The sequence below is a fragment of the Natator depressus genome, chromosome 11 (genome assembly GCF_965152275.1).
Source record: "Natator depressus isolate rNatDep1 chromosome 11, rNatDep2.hap1, whole genome shotgun sequence".
NCBI classification, from domain to species: domain Eukaryota; kingdom Metazoa; phylum Chordata; order Testudines; family Cheloniidae; genus Natator; species Natator depressus.
The window spans coordinates 64,470,319-64,485,463 of NC_134244.1; the positions used below are offsets into that span (position 1 = coordinate 64,470,319).

At 43.8% G+C, this 15,145-nt stretch overlaps 1 long non-coding RNA gene across 1 annotated transcript in view; it reads left to right on the forward strand.

Annotated features, from left to right (window-relative positions):
* The window catches only part of LOC141995641 (uncharacterized), an 81,350-nt gene that overhangs the window by 9,733 nt on the left and 56,472 nt on the right, over nt 1–15,145 (forward strand). Inside the window, exon 2 of the long non-coding RNA XR_012641378.1 lies at nt 8,566–8,660. This is a non-coding gene — a long non-coding RNA (uncharacterized LOC141995641). The remainder of the gene's footprint in view (nt 1–8,565; nt 8,661–15,145) is intronic.

A 15,145-nucleotide genomic window follows, 5' to 3' on the forward strand; every position in this document is an offset into this window, starting at 1 on the left:
TTGTGGGTTTTGTTGTTGTCTCTTTGCCCAGCAACCTGTAAAATCAGGAAAGTATTTGTCTCAGTTCCAGAAATGTTTGGAATTTGTCAGCAAAACTGAAAAAGTCCATTTTCGGCCAGTAAACTCTGTGTGTGTGTGTGTGTGTGTGTGTGTGTGTGTGTGTAGACATAACCTTTAGCCCAGTGGTTAGGGTACTTGCCTCAGATTGGGAGGTTGGAATTGCTACTCCAAAGTAGAGACTGGGACTTGGATTGCTTTCCTTCCTGAGTGAGTGCTTTAACCACCAGGCTATTGGCTATTTTAGGGAGGGAGGGTTTCTCAATCTCTCTTGTTGAAGTTATTCTACTTTGTACAAATATCTAAATATTCATTGGGCCAAAGGGCAAGTGAGTGACTGTATAGCCTGGTGATTAAGGCATTCACCTGGGAAGTATGCCTCTGAGTCAGGCAGAGAGAGGGAGGCTTCCAACTTGCATGAGAATACTCCAGTTAATCACTAGCTGAGTATACACCCTGAGGCACGTGACTTTTGTGGAAATTGCCATTTGGCATCCTTGCACACGCTGAGCCGGAGGAGGATTTATCCCTGCACCAGGACAGGCATGGAAGGCAGGCAGTTTGCCTTTCCTCTCTTCAGAGGTAGTCAGAGCCTGCAGGTATGGGCTCCACTTCAGTTTAGGGTAGCCCTGAGGGTGCTCTAAATTGTGCCCTTGCTGCCATGGCCATATGGGGCTTTGCTGAGATACAATAACCAAGGTGCTGCTCCAAACCTGCCACACCCCTTGCCAGTTCAGAGCGGCTCCCTCTCTCACCTTTGGCCCATCCCCACTCTGTCCACTTTCAGGAATGCCCCCTGACACTAGAGCTCCTAGGAAGACCGTGCATTCACTGCATGTGCAAGTCTATGACCTCGTCCAAAATACAAAGTTTTGCTGACATAGCTATGGCAGCTAGGGATGTGAAAAAATTACATCCCTTAGCTGGCACAGCTGTGCAGGTAAAACCCACAGTGTAGACATAACTGTGACAGATATTGCAACTGAATGCAATATCTGTGGGGACCATTTTGTGTTAAATGTAGGCATGTTTTATCTATGAATAGTGTGAATAACTCCAAGGGGGAGGGTTGCCACAGCTCTACCAGGAAGTAAAACCAGTAAGGTGATTAAGGGGAATTAGTAGATTGTAAACACCTTCAGAGAGGTGCCATCCCCTGTGGGCTTGTGTATGCTGGTTCAAACTGTTTTTTCGAGAAAACAACAGACAAAGAAAGGGCTTTTGATATAAAAAGCTGGGTTTAAACTGACTCAGGGCTTTCTTTCTGATCCTGCAAATGGACAGGACCTTCTGTCTAAGAGCTCCAAACCTTGCAGAACATTTGGAAAGAGTTTGGCCTACTCAGGCCCCCTAAGGCTGAGGGATGATCTCCGCTAAGCTTTTAGCATGTGCATAGGGACTTTTGATTTTTATACGTGTTTTCTGTGTAATGCTTTTATCTTGAGAATAAAGGTGCTTGCTTAGAAAGAACTGTGTGGTAACTTGTAACGGTTGACAATACATTGTTCACTGCCCTCAGAGAAGGAAGCAAAGCACAGACACTGGTTTTTTAGGCAGGCTGGCTGGCTGAGAATATTGTCATGTAAGGCAGGGTGATGTGCAGCCTTAAAATCCTAGTCAGGATAGCAAGGGATACAGGTAACCTTAGCAGGGAGCCGTTAACCTTAACTGGGTGCCCTCGAGAGATCCTGAAACTGCAACAGCAACATAGCGTAGGTTACTATGCCGGCAGAACTCCTTCACTTGGCTTATGCTGCATCGCCACTAGGAGGCTCTGCCAACAAAAGCTTTTGTTGTGTAGAGATGGCCTATGAGTCTCATTTCTCTCCTCTCTGTGATCTCCTCTTCTTTTCGAGTCACTCCCTCCTTCACACATTTAATTTCCACTCCAGTGGAGACAAACTGACCCATCCATTCCACCCCACCACCAAAACTTTGGGTTCAGTATAGGGCTAGTCCTTTCAGTATAGTATACTAAGCTACATCATTCTTCTTGTTTTATTTGGTTAGCGTCAGACTTTTTTCTTTTGAAACCTCTAGATGGCTAGGGCTTTATTTAAGGTGTTATGTTTGTAAACACCAGACCCACAGGTCAAACTCAACAAAACATTACCACTTCTGTCATATTAGGAGTGTTACCGGTATGACATAAGAGGCTAATCCAGCTGTCCCTGTTGCTGCCCTGATGTGAAGACATTGTCTGGGGGGATTTGGGTTTTGTTTTGGATTTGTTTGGCTCAAGTCTGTTCTGTTTTGTTCACCTGTTTGTATTCTTTTTTATAACTTCCAATTTCTTACGGGGTGACTCCTCCAGTTGAAAATGATCTGTGTTCATTTTGGTGCCTGCTGTCTGAGAGTGATATTTCATGTCTTCATCAGCGTGAATTTGATTGATAACACCATGCCTTGCAAGAGGCAAAGCTAAAACATAAAGGGGTTCTATGCTATCTGACAAAGGAGCAGTCAAGTGAGAACTCTTTTGCAAGAGAAGCTGAAATAATATTCACTTTCTCTTTAGCTGAACACCATAATACTGTTGCTGCAACAGATAATTTCAGGTGTCTCCTAGATTTGAAGACTGTAGAAGCTCATGTGTGTGCTCAAACCAAAGCATCCTCTATACGCATCCTGCAGTCATCTTATTTTGGAATGAAGTCATTGTTCTTCCGCCTTTTTGTGGGTGGAGGCAAAGATCAAGGCACTGAAAAATGAATCCTATTACAGCATGCTCATTTGATGTCAAATAAGTTTCTAAATGTTCTTAAGCAAGGAGAGCATTGCTGCTACTATGTTCATTGCAATGTCAAATACTATAGAAAAGTGTTCTATCCCATGGGGTAAGCATGTTAGTGCATCAGTGAATATGGAAAAGCACAAATCAATCTAGGCAAAATACCTTGACAGCAAATGTCTGTTTTATGGGGTTGTCCATGCCCATATGGCGCCCAATGCAGCTTTACGAGCTCCATCTACTTTCTGTATCCAAATTAAGAAATGTGATTTGGAGGAGCTGTTCATAGATGTATTCTTCTGGTGTGATTACTCATCCAAAAGAGAATTTCTATGCTGAATTCTGTAAGTGGATTCTGTGCACCAACCCATGCTGAAGTAATCAGTCCTGTCAGATGGCTTGGGCTGGCAACATATTTGACTTGACTCAGTGTAAAGAATGATGCACTGCATTCCTGTATTTTATCAACATCTGATGGTGATAGAGCCAGTGAAGCCAGGCTGCAGAGATTTATGTGAAGCTTTGAGAACATGATGACTAGACTATGTTGCTTTTTTTTTTTGCATGCATCTTTCCTTGCTTTTTTTTAAACTTTCAATCTCTTGCTGCAAAGGGAAGTCCCAGTTATTCGTCTCTGATATGACGGACCCAGTTATTCATGTCTGATATGATGGACCTAGTGGCTTTTCTTCTCAGTAGATTACCTAAAGCTCATGTGTTTCCTTCTTTCAATAAAAACCCAGATGCTAACTTGATAGAGCTGGCACCAAGATGATAGAGACAGGCAGTCTCTCTCTCTTTCTCTCCAGGAGATGAGAAATTTTTTTTTCCTGAGCAGTTTGCTGGAGTATGGTATGCTAAAGGTGCTGCCTGTCCAGGATGCAGTTCAGAAGCATGCAAAGGTGTTCAGTATCTTAGAAAAGCAGAGATATATGTACCACAGTAAGCTGTTGAACCTTTCTACCAACAAAAGCAACAAGATTTTTGACATATTGTATTACTGGTTTGGAACAGGAATTTGTCAGTTGTCAAGTAAATGATATCAAAGACACTTCTGCCAAAGGTCAAGAAGCAGCAGCCTTAGAGCAAAGATTGCCAGTGGAGATGTTATCACATCCAGACTAAATGTATTGTGTTTTCATCTTGAGAAAGAATTGGTTATACATAGTACTCAGAGAAGCAAGTTTAATCTGCCTCTGAAGTTTGCCAGGCTTGTGTTCACCTTCCCACACAATAATGCAGAAGAATGGGTGTTTCCCAAGCACAACTAAGAAGAATTCAGAGTTTTAATGAAGTGTGTCTCATGATCAGACATTTTCACCAATCCTAACATTCTAGATCGGGGTCGGCACACTTTTTGGCCTGAGGGCCACATCTAGGAATAGAAATGGTACGGCAGGCCATGAGTGCTCACAAAATTGGGGTTGGGGCGCAGGAGGGGGTGAGGGCTCTGGAGTAAGGGGGTGGAATGCGGGAGGGTTCAGGGCTCCGGCTGGGGGTGCGGGCTCTGGGGTGGCGCTGGGGATGAGTAGTTTGGGGTGTAGGAGGGTGCTCCGGGCTGCAACCAAGGGGTTTGGAGGGCGGGAGAGAGATCAGGGCTAGGGCAGGGGGTTGGGAGGCAGGCTCTGGGGCAGGGCTGGGGATGATAGGCTTGGGGTGCAGGAGGTGCTCGGGGATGGGAGGGGTTTGGAGGGTTGGGGGGGGGATAAGGTTTGGGGCAGGGGGTTGGGACAAGGGGAGAGGCTCAGGGGTGCAGGCTCCAGGCAATGCTTATGTCAAGCAGCTCCCGAAAACAGTGGCATGGCCCTTCTCCGGCTCCTATATGGAGGCGCGGCCAGACAGCTCTGCACGCTGCCCCGTCTGCAGGCACCCGCCCCTGCAGCTCCCATTGGCCATGGTTCCCGGCCAATGGGAGCTGCGGGGGCGGCGCTTCGGGCAGGGACAGCGTGCAGAGTGGAGCCCCCTAGCTGCCCCTATGCACAGGAGATGGAAGGGGGCAATGCCACTGCTTCCAGGAACGGCCCCTGACCCTGCTCCCTGGCTGGAGCTCGAGGGCCAGATTAAAACGGATGGTGGGCTGGATCCAGCCCGCAGGCTGTAGTTTGCCCACCCCATTCTAACTTAATCAGCCACACATTGAACCCTGTTTATAAGTATGCTTCATTGGAGAATGACAAGTAACAAGCTAGAAAAGCGTCTTCGGAGTACAGCAAGACACATAACTAAAACAATGTAGCCATTAATACCTGAGCTTTGTATTTCAGAACATTTAAAATGTGATTGTGCTTTGAAAAGGAACACTATAAATATGGCACCTTCTTCCTCAACAAATCTGCTCCGTGTGAGTATTCAGCATTGTAGCTGCTTACTTGGGAGAATAAAGTAAGTTTCCCTTTGTTAGTACTGCAGAGCCAAGACAGCTCTGGGAGAGTGAGTGACTGAGACCCAGGGAACTCTTTGTGCTAGTGTTACAGGGATTCCCTCGGTCTGGGATCAACATACTATTTTGCCAAAGAGTGTCATGTAAGGTCTCTAATGAAAACCTGTTTCATTAGTGTTAGTCTGAATCCGCAAAAAGAAAAGGAGGACTTGTGGCACCTTAGAGACTAACCAATTTATTTGAGCATAAGCTTTCGTGAGCTACAGCTCACTTCATCGGATGCATACAGCGGAAAATACAGTGGGGAGATTTTATATACACAGAGAACATGAAACAATGGGTATTACCTACAGACTGTAACAAGAGTGATCAGGTAAGGTAAGCTATTACCAGCAGGAGAGTCGGGGCTGGGGGGGGGGGGGAACGGGAACCTTTTGTAGTGATAATCAAGGTGGGCCATTTCCAGCAGTTGACAAGAACATGTGAGGAACATTGGGGAGGGGAGGATAGTTTTACTTTCTGTAATGACACATCCACTCCCAGTCTCTATTCAAGCCTAAGTTAATTGTATCCAGTTTGCAAATTAATTCCGATTCAGCAGTCTCTCGTTGGAGTCTGATTTTGAAGTTTTTTTGTTGAAGAATTACCACTTTTAGGTCTGTAATCGAGCGACCAAAGAGATTGAAGTGTTCTCCGACTGGCTTTTGAATGTTATAATTCTTGACGTCTGATTTGTGTCCATTTATTCTTTTACGTAGAGACTGTCCAGTTTGGCCAATGTATATGGCAGAGGGGCATTGCTGACACATGATGGCATAAATCACATTGGTAGATGTGCAGGTGAACGAGCCTCTGATAGTGTGGCTGATGTGATTAGGCCCTATGATGGTGTCCCCTGAATAGATATGTGGATACAGTTGGCAACGGGCTTTGTTGCAAGGATAGGTTCCTGGGTTAGTGTTTTTTGTTGTGTGGTGTGTGGTTGCTGGTGAGTATTTGCTTCAGGTTGGGGGGCTGTCTGTAAGCAAAGGCCTAATCACATCAGCCACACTATCAGAATAAACCCATCAAAGGCTATCCTGTCTGGGAGTAAAGACCGTGAACTTCTAGAGCTTTATCTGGGGGGCAGAAGAACCCAGAGTTATCGTTCACAAGAGGAGGCAGGCTGCCAGCAAACTCAGCCTGATGAGAGAAGGGTCTCAGATATCCTGGATGGAAAAATATTGTTTGGATAACTTTGAGGTTAGCAGTATCTTATTACACAAGAGAGGAGGTTGTTAGTGGAGTTTAGGCTCCAGAATGCATATTATGACTTTGCTTTCTATGTAACCCATTGTTTCCAATATTTCTGCTTGCTATTCTATGAATCTCTATTCCTTGTTAAATAAACTTAGATTTGTTTAGAGAGAAAGCAAGTATAAGTGCTGTGTGTTAAGTGGAGCTGTGTTCTGAGTGAAGTAGTAAGCTCCGGTGTACTCTTCCTATAAGAACAGCACGCCTGGTAATTCTACAAAGTCTTCAGTAGATAAGGGGCTGATGCCACTTGGAGGACTTGGGGTTGGGGCAAGTGTGCCTACTGCTAACTTGAAAAGAGAGCGAGGCCTCGAGGGGAATGCTTGTGTTGCCAGTGGCTGGTGGTGTCAGGGTGCTGAACCCAAGCAGGCATGGACACAGCTCACTCACACTAAGGGCAAGTGGTAGCCAGGTGCCCCGCAATCCTGGGAAGCATCACAGTGACATTTTGTATTTTCATTAATAAGCAAATGTGTTGATGATGCACAGAGTTCTGACTACCCAATCTTTATCGTATCAGCAACGCAAGAGTAGAAAACGCAGGTGCTGATGTTCGTATCTAAGGCTGATTTTTGCAGGGGTAGAAGTTAGGAAAAAACTCAGTGTTATTTTGAAACTAGGCAGAATTGACCTGGAAATGCCAGAGAAACATGGGAACTCGCAATGGTGTTTTGAAGAGTCACTAGTCAAACAGTTTTGACACTGGCATTTCATGCTTTGTAGGTTCATTTTCTGTTTTTTGGTTTTGGGGGGTTTTTTGAGGGAAAGCTGTATCAGTTGCCTGGTTCACTGCCAAATTATAAATTAACATTAAAATGATTATTCACATTCTTTTCCTTCTGTAGGTGTTATGAGCCTAATTCTGGCATCTCCTAACTTTGAATTCTTGGTTGTTGTTGTTGAGGGTTTTTTGTTTTGTTTTTGTAAGCTACTTTTCTTTTAACAAAGGCATTTTTGTATGTGTAATAGGTATATATCTATTAAACACCCTTCCCCCCTCTTAAATTAGCACTTACTAGGGGATTAAATTCTTTGGCGTCTTTCTAATGAGCTTCACAGCCTTTCATCTGTAGGCCTCCAGTTTAAATCCAGCCCCATTTAGTCGGGAATAAAAGATGTTCCTACTGAATGGATGTTTGGTGTCTCCTATGAGATGAGTTCGGTGGGTCTCAATTCCAGCTCTCACATTACAAACTCACCATCACGCTTTGCACTGATTGGAAGATTCACCAGTGAACCCAACTGCTACACTGGCCATGGAGACTGAACTACCCGTTAGCCCCCGAGGAAGAACCCCCACCCCCACATCATGGCTAAGGCATGCTGGCAGGGTGGTGTGTGTAGAAAACTTGCTCTGCTGTTGCCCTATAGATAAACAGGACTTGATCCATCAGAGCTGTCAAGCTGCCTTTTGTCAGCACTAAAGTTACCATACAAAGAGGAAGATCCTATTCTTATAGTAAGAATATCTAGCTGTGATGTAGCCATTTTCATGTGCAGATCACAAAGTACTGTACCAAGGAGACCAGTGTCATCATCCCCACTTTACAGATCGGGAAACGGAGGCACAAAAAGGTGAAGTGCCTTCACTCAGCAGGCTAGTTACAGAGCCAAGAATAAAACACAGGTCTCCTGAATCCCAGTGTAGTGTTCTTTTCACTAGGACATAGTCATTCCTTTGGAGAGGATGTCACACATGGAGCTGTATAAAACTTTGTAGAAGTGGAGCGGTAGAATCTGTCATTGATTTGGACAAATGAATGTGGTGAACGTGTATTGAGGATGAAGGATTCCTTAACTGGGCTTTTTCTTGCTTTTACGAGTTTGTATTGGTTGGATCTTCTTGTGTTTACAAGTTTTGGGCTGAAGGGGTTAAAATGTGTTAGAACCCTTGGTTTACTCTTACAGCATTGAACTGTGATTGGGGTTTGCATAAGGAGTTTGCTGTGCCATAGACCCTGCTTTCTGTGCACGCCTGAACTCAAGATCCAGGCAGGCCACCCAGGAGAGTGAAAAAGAGGTCTCTTTCCTTCTTTGTGTGGCTGCATTCTGGCCTCACATGATCTGGCCCACAAGAATTAAGGTTGTTTTTTATCCCATCTAGGAAATGCAAGAGACACTATTACCAAATCAACCCCCAACACAAAAGGTGGCATATGAACTTGAAGAAACTATGGAGCAGAAAAAAAATTCATCAATGTAAGTAAAGGATATTCAGGTTTTCTTTTCTAAAACAAAAATTTGCTGTCTATATATTTATATGTATTACGCCTTGGAAACTTTAGTAGGAGACCTTTTTAAAAAAAAAAACAAATGAGTCATTTAACAAGCACTCTCATTTGTAGGGTGGAGAACATTTCTGAGACATCTTTGACTATTATCCCATGCTATACAAGTAACCCTAAACAGCTCCATTTGGTTTTTTGCTTTCAAAAAGAGCCAAACACTGATCGTTTGTTTGATCAGGAAGGAATTTTTTTTTTCAATCTGGAGGGTCAGTGTTTGGAAAGATGGAAAAGGTCAATGAGTTATTCAAGGAAACCTCTTTGTTTCTTTGCTTTGATAGAGCTATGCAGTCAAATAATTCAGAGGGGCCAGGGTAATGTGCCTAGACTTGATCTCCTCTCAGGGACCAGGTGGAGTGATATATTAATATACACAGTGTATATATTGTCCCTTGACATTTAGAAGTCAGTCTGTGTGAGTGGAATCTACTTTGGGGCATGTGACAGGATGAAGAAACCCTGTCCCTAGGCTGGCAGGAAACAGTTAATCCCCTTAACCTGAAAAGGGACCGAACTCTCTGTCTTTTGTGCAGAGACATTCAGGAGGCAGTGGAGAGAGTACCTCCCCTGTAAGAGTGCATTTGGTGGGGGAGAAGAGATTGAGAAGATGGGAGTTAACTAGCTGAGAGAAGGCAGATCTCCTGTGAACTCTGAGGGCTGAGAGCCCAGGACTGAAACTTTATTTGTTTTCTTTGGGAACTGGCTCCAATACATGACTCTTTATTTTAGCCATAGGCTGAGGGGAGTTTTCTTGTTCAGTTTGCGCTTTATAGGGTCCTGTTTTGTTGCAGTTCTTCAGTGATGTTCTAAAACCAACCCTCCCAGCCAGTGCCATGTGTCCTCTCCCTGAGTTGTGATTGGTGTGTCTGTTGTCCCCAGATGAACTCACTGCAGGGTGGATGAGAGGTAAATTATCATTAGATTTAGTGGAAAGCTAAACACCGCCATGCTAAAGTCTGGAGTGAGCTTAACCCTTTACGTTTATGTGTCTTTAGAACACAGGATGCAGTAGATTCAAAGTTGCATCATTTTATGTGAATGAAATATAGTATTTGCATGACACTTAAAGAGGGTGATTTGCCTTGTGTTAACAGAACCATACAATGCTTCGTGCAAGTGGCTGCTATGCTAAGTGCTGGGTTTTTTCTGTGTTTTATTTTTAATGAAAAAGCTACATATATGGCAACAGACTCTTAACAAGAAACTCATAAAAGTTTGTCAGTTCCAGAAGGACTCAAAACAAAGCGAAAATAATAAAAAGCAGACTTTGCTGCTAGTAAATGGTTATTCTGCCAGTAGTTGTTTATGAAGTTTTGATTTCGCTCCTGTAATGAATCCAGTTTTAAATAGCAATATCTACCCAAAACATTCAAAAATCATGAGCTTTTAAAAATAACTACTGGGCTCTCTGTCCTCCAGTTTCTGAACCTTGAGGGTGCACTTGCTTCACATTTTTACGACTTTTTTTTTTTCCCCTCTGCATCCATGACAGCTAGAAATGTACTTTTTTAAAAAAATGAAAGATGAGATTCTTGTGCAATCTCTTGAGTCCAACAGTTTGGGCTTTTAGAAAAACATCAAATATTGCAAGAGATGGCAACCTCTTCATGTCTCCTAAGGAGCCCTCTTGAAAGACTGCAAATTGCATATGAGCTGCACAAAGTGAGATCTACTCCACTGCATCGGTGCATAAAGGAAGAGCTTGAGCATAAGGACTGTTTGCGGGAGTGCCTGCTGCTCTAAAGAGGGAGTGGGGGCAAAGCAGGGAGCAAGGGCGGCGGCGTGTTCTCTCTAAACAGTTTCATTTGCAGTAAGCATTGCAGCAGACAGGTAGAACTATAGGAAACATAAACATGCAGAGTGGCCTGTGTTAAAAACCCTGGATTAATTGTTTGCCTAGTAGCCACTTGGCCTCAATTTGCTTTCCTGAGTTGCTGTTGCCTGCCCAGTCTAGGTCACTTCTCAAACCTGACCCTCTTTCTTCTGTTTCACTCATCATAGTACAAGCAGAGCTGGTCCGATTGAGAGACGCTCTGCTGCTCAGGATGGCCATTCCGCCTGCCAGTTGAATGCTACTTGGTGAATTTCATGCCTAAATGTTCCTCCTCTAGGGATTAAAAAATAAACTGCTTGCAGATAATATACATCAACGTCAAAGACCCAATAAAAATGTATTCCTCTGTTTTAAAAATAATTAGAATGATTATTATGCTTTTTTCTTTTAACCAAAGTGAACAACCCTTGTAGGACTCTACGTTGCTACTAAGGCAATATCAAAGTGCATTTTTATGGCATTTATCAAACTTTCATTCATTGCTTAGTGCATATTCCTTCCACAGGATCAGCAATAGCATATCCTTACAACAAACAGTCTGATTTAGGACTGCTGTTGCCTATCATTGCTACATTAGGTAGAGCAATGAAATGTTTATTAACTAATCTATACTGTCCTCCTGAACCATAGATTTTTGGCAATAGAAAGTTCAGTTTAATGCTCTAATAAAGTACAATCTGCTATACACTGTGCTAATTAATCTAGAAGGTTAATGTGGGAGTAGGATCTTACATTTTCAGCAACATTTCAGACTTCATTCTGAAGTATAACTTCATGGAGAAAGGAGAATTGTATTTTACAATGCAAGATAAATTAGAAACAGTTGCAGTGTCTTTTCTTCTTTATACATTTAAAGACTTTCTCATATTTCTATATGTCAGTTTTCATGACAAGAGAAGGATGCAGATTTAAAGCTAGAACAGAATGCCCTTAAAATCAGCTGCCTGGAGAAGGGAAGTTTGAACTGGCCATTTTAAAATGTAGGTCTGTTGCAAGAGAAGCTAAACTGGTAAAGTTGTTCTTGTAATGTCAATATAAGTAGCCAATTCAAGCAGCATAGGGTTGCCAAATTTCTAATTGCACAAAACGGAACCTGCCCCTTGTCCAAGGCCCCGCTCCCGCTCACTCTACCCCCCCTTCCCTCCGTCGCTCTCTCCCCCACCCTCACTCACTTGCTCATTTTCATCTGGCTGGGGCAGGAGGTTGGGGTGTGGGAAGGGGTGAAGGCTCCAGCTGGAGGGGGCGGGTTCTGGGGTGGGGCCAGGGATGAGGGTTTTGGGGTGTAGGAGGGGGCTCCAGGCTGGGGCAAGGGGGTGGGGTGCAGGAGGGGGTGAGGGCTCTAGCTGGGGGGGCGGGCTCTGCGATGAGGCCGGGGACGAGGGGGTTGGAGTGTGGGAGGAGGCTTGTAAAGATGCTGGTTCTGGTGGGACCCAACTGAGAGTGCCAATTCACGACAAACTGCTTAAAGCAGGGTAGTTACAACCCAAGGCTGGGGTTTTTCCACCTCTAAGGCAAACCAAACCAGCCAAACAGAGCAGATTTTGGTCTCACCCCACTGGCTAACCACAAGTCACACAAGCAATTCCCTTAGATGCTCCAGTTTCCCAGTATCTCCACCAGTGCCACTCGTTATGGGGATGAATGGTTATGAAAACCAATACCCCAGTAAAGGAAAAAAGGTTCTCTCGATCGCAAAGGACCAAGCCCCAGATCCAGGTCAATATACAAATCAGATCTTACCCACAAATCACGCTGTTGCCCATCCTTTAGAATCTAAAATCTAAAGGTTTATTCATAAAAGGAAAAAGATATAGATGAGAGCTAGAATTGGTTACATGGAATCAATGACATACAGTAATGGCAAAGTTCTTGGTTCAGGCTTGCAGCAGTGATAGAATAAACTGCAGGTTCAGATCAAGTCTCTGGAGTACATCCACAGCTGGGATGGATCTTTCAGTCCTTGGTTCAATGCTGCAGTGTAGCAAAGTCCCTCCAGAGGTAAGAAGCAGGACTGAAGACCAGATGGAGGAGCTGCAGCAGCTTTTTATAGTCTCTTGCCATGTGGTCTCTGCTTTCTTTGTCCCAAAGACAAGCTGTCCATCACAGGGCAGGGAAAAACCTCAGAGTACTATCCATAGGCAGGTCCCTTACCTTGCTGAGTCACAAGGCCTTCTCTCAATGGGTCAGTTGTATAGCTGATGGTCCTTAATGGGCCATCAAGGTGGCTAGACAGAGCTGACACCAACTTGTCTGGGGTGTCACCCAGAAGCATAGCATAAGTTTGGAATACAGATAGTATAGAGCGAATATTCATAACTTCAATTACAACAACAGTTCATACATATAGACAGCATAATCATAATCCGCAGACTGTAACCTTGTCTTAGACACCTCATTTGACCCCCTTTATATAAGATTTGGTGCCACTACAGGACCTTGGTTGCAACGATGATCTATACGGTCCCAGATTATGTCAATAACATCACAAGGCTCCAGGCTGAGGCAGGGGGTTGGTGTGTGGGAGGGGGTACAGTCTCTGGGCTGGGGGTGTGTGTTCTGGGGTGGGGCCAGAAATGAGGGGCTCAGGGTGCGGGAGGGGGGATCGAGGCTGGGGCCAAGGAGTTCAGAGTGTGGGAGGAGGCTCCGGGCTGGGGCAGGGGGGCTGGGGTGTGGAACAGGGTACAGGCTCTGGGAGGGGGGTGCAGGTTCCGGGGTGGGGCCAGAAATGAGGCATTCAGGGCATGGGAGGGGGCTCCAGGCTAAGGCAGGGGGTTGGGGTGCGGGAGGGGGTATGGGCTGATAGCCCTTTAACACCTGGCTGGCCGTTGGTCTGTTCTTTGTCCCTGAGAAATTGGTTTGGGCCTGCTTTTCTTAAACTTGGAGCTCGTTACAGCAATGTGATACAGTAGAATCCTACACCTTTACATACAATGATACACATATTTAGCAGAACAATAATGTTCAGCAGATTATGCATTTTCAAGTGATACCTCATGAGGCATACTTTCTACAAAATTTATTGTAGTCTTGTAAAAGTGGTGACCAAAATGGTATAGACTGTCATAATGGGATCTGTACATCCTGTATCAAGTGGTACACTTATTTCATCTACTCTCTAGAAGTCTTTTATAGTCCTCACTATCTGTTTAGATTTTCCTACTGTACCCATTGCTGTGGTGTCTGAAGGCCTGACCATTGCATTTAGCTCTGCACACCAGCAATCATTATTTTGCAGGTGAAGTATCACAGGATATTTGTTTCTGGTACTCAGGAGTTAAATGGTCAATGATGTTGAATAATGGAAAGCGAGTTCATTAACATTATATTTAAAACATACAGTGAATTTAATGGTTGCGAGAGGTGTCAGACTGCCAGGATAGGTAGCTTCTTTTTCTGCTCATAACATGAGCAAACCCAGGACAAACTTCCCCATCCTGTGTCCCACCCATGTGCCTCTATCTTGATCTGCAGGGACCGCTGTGGAGGTGAGAAGGCAATTCAGTCTCTGTGGCTGTTCAGTCCCTGGCCTCTCTCCTGACACTGTCAATTGCAAGTGGTGTTTTTTGTATTGTGTGCAGGGTGCAAGAATAAGATAGCTTGAGAGGCTTGAACTGGATAACCCATGTCCCCAAGAATTCAGAGTCCTTGGTGGTGGGCAAGTGGCTGGCATAGAGGGATTATAAATGTACTTAAATAACCCGTCCAAGCTTTAAATGTTTTCCCCTTCTCCAACATATAAAGTACAAGGGCTGGTTGGTGATTTTTTGACAACACGATTTTCACTGAAAAGTGTTAATTAGTAAAAACTGAAACCATTTTGGGTCTGTTTTGATGAATCTCTCAATTTGAAAAAATTAAAACATGTAAAAACATGAAGTTTTAAAAATATTGCAATTAAGTTTCACTTTAAATTTGAAATGATTTTTTGTTTTTACAATTTAGTTAACATGCTAAAAGAGGGTTTAAAAAGGTCAGTCTAAACAAAGCATTTTGACACAAACACTTTCTTTTTTTTTTTTTTGCATGTTGGGTTTGTGAAAATTTTCAAAATTTTGACTTTCCAGAGCTCCAAAAGTCTAACAAATTTTCTAAATCCAGACTCCAAAATGGTTTCCAACCCAGCTCTATAAAATACCTCAGGACTTGAACTGATTTACACGAATGGAATATTACCTATATTATTCTTTGTTCTGTTTGGTAAAATTCTTTCTGCCCATCTCTGTGTGGACCAGGAGCAGTAATGGCAACGCTTTCATGCCTGCAACTCATGTTTAAAGAGATCTTGCCAAGTTGATTAGACCTCAAAATCCAGGTTTTTGTTTTAAACAGACTTGTTTTTTAAAAAATGCACAAAATCAAAGCCCTGGTTGTAAAACACATATACACGTGTTCATAGCTGGTAGAACTGGGGGTGCTGCAGCAGCCCCTGGCTTGAAGTAGTTTTCATTATATACAGGTTTCAGAGTAGCAGCCCTGTTAGTCTGTATCCGCAAAAAGAAAAGGAGGACTTGTAGCACCTTAGAGACTAACAAATTTATTTGAGCATAAGCTGTCGTGAGCTACAG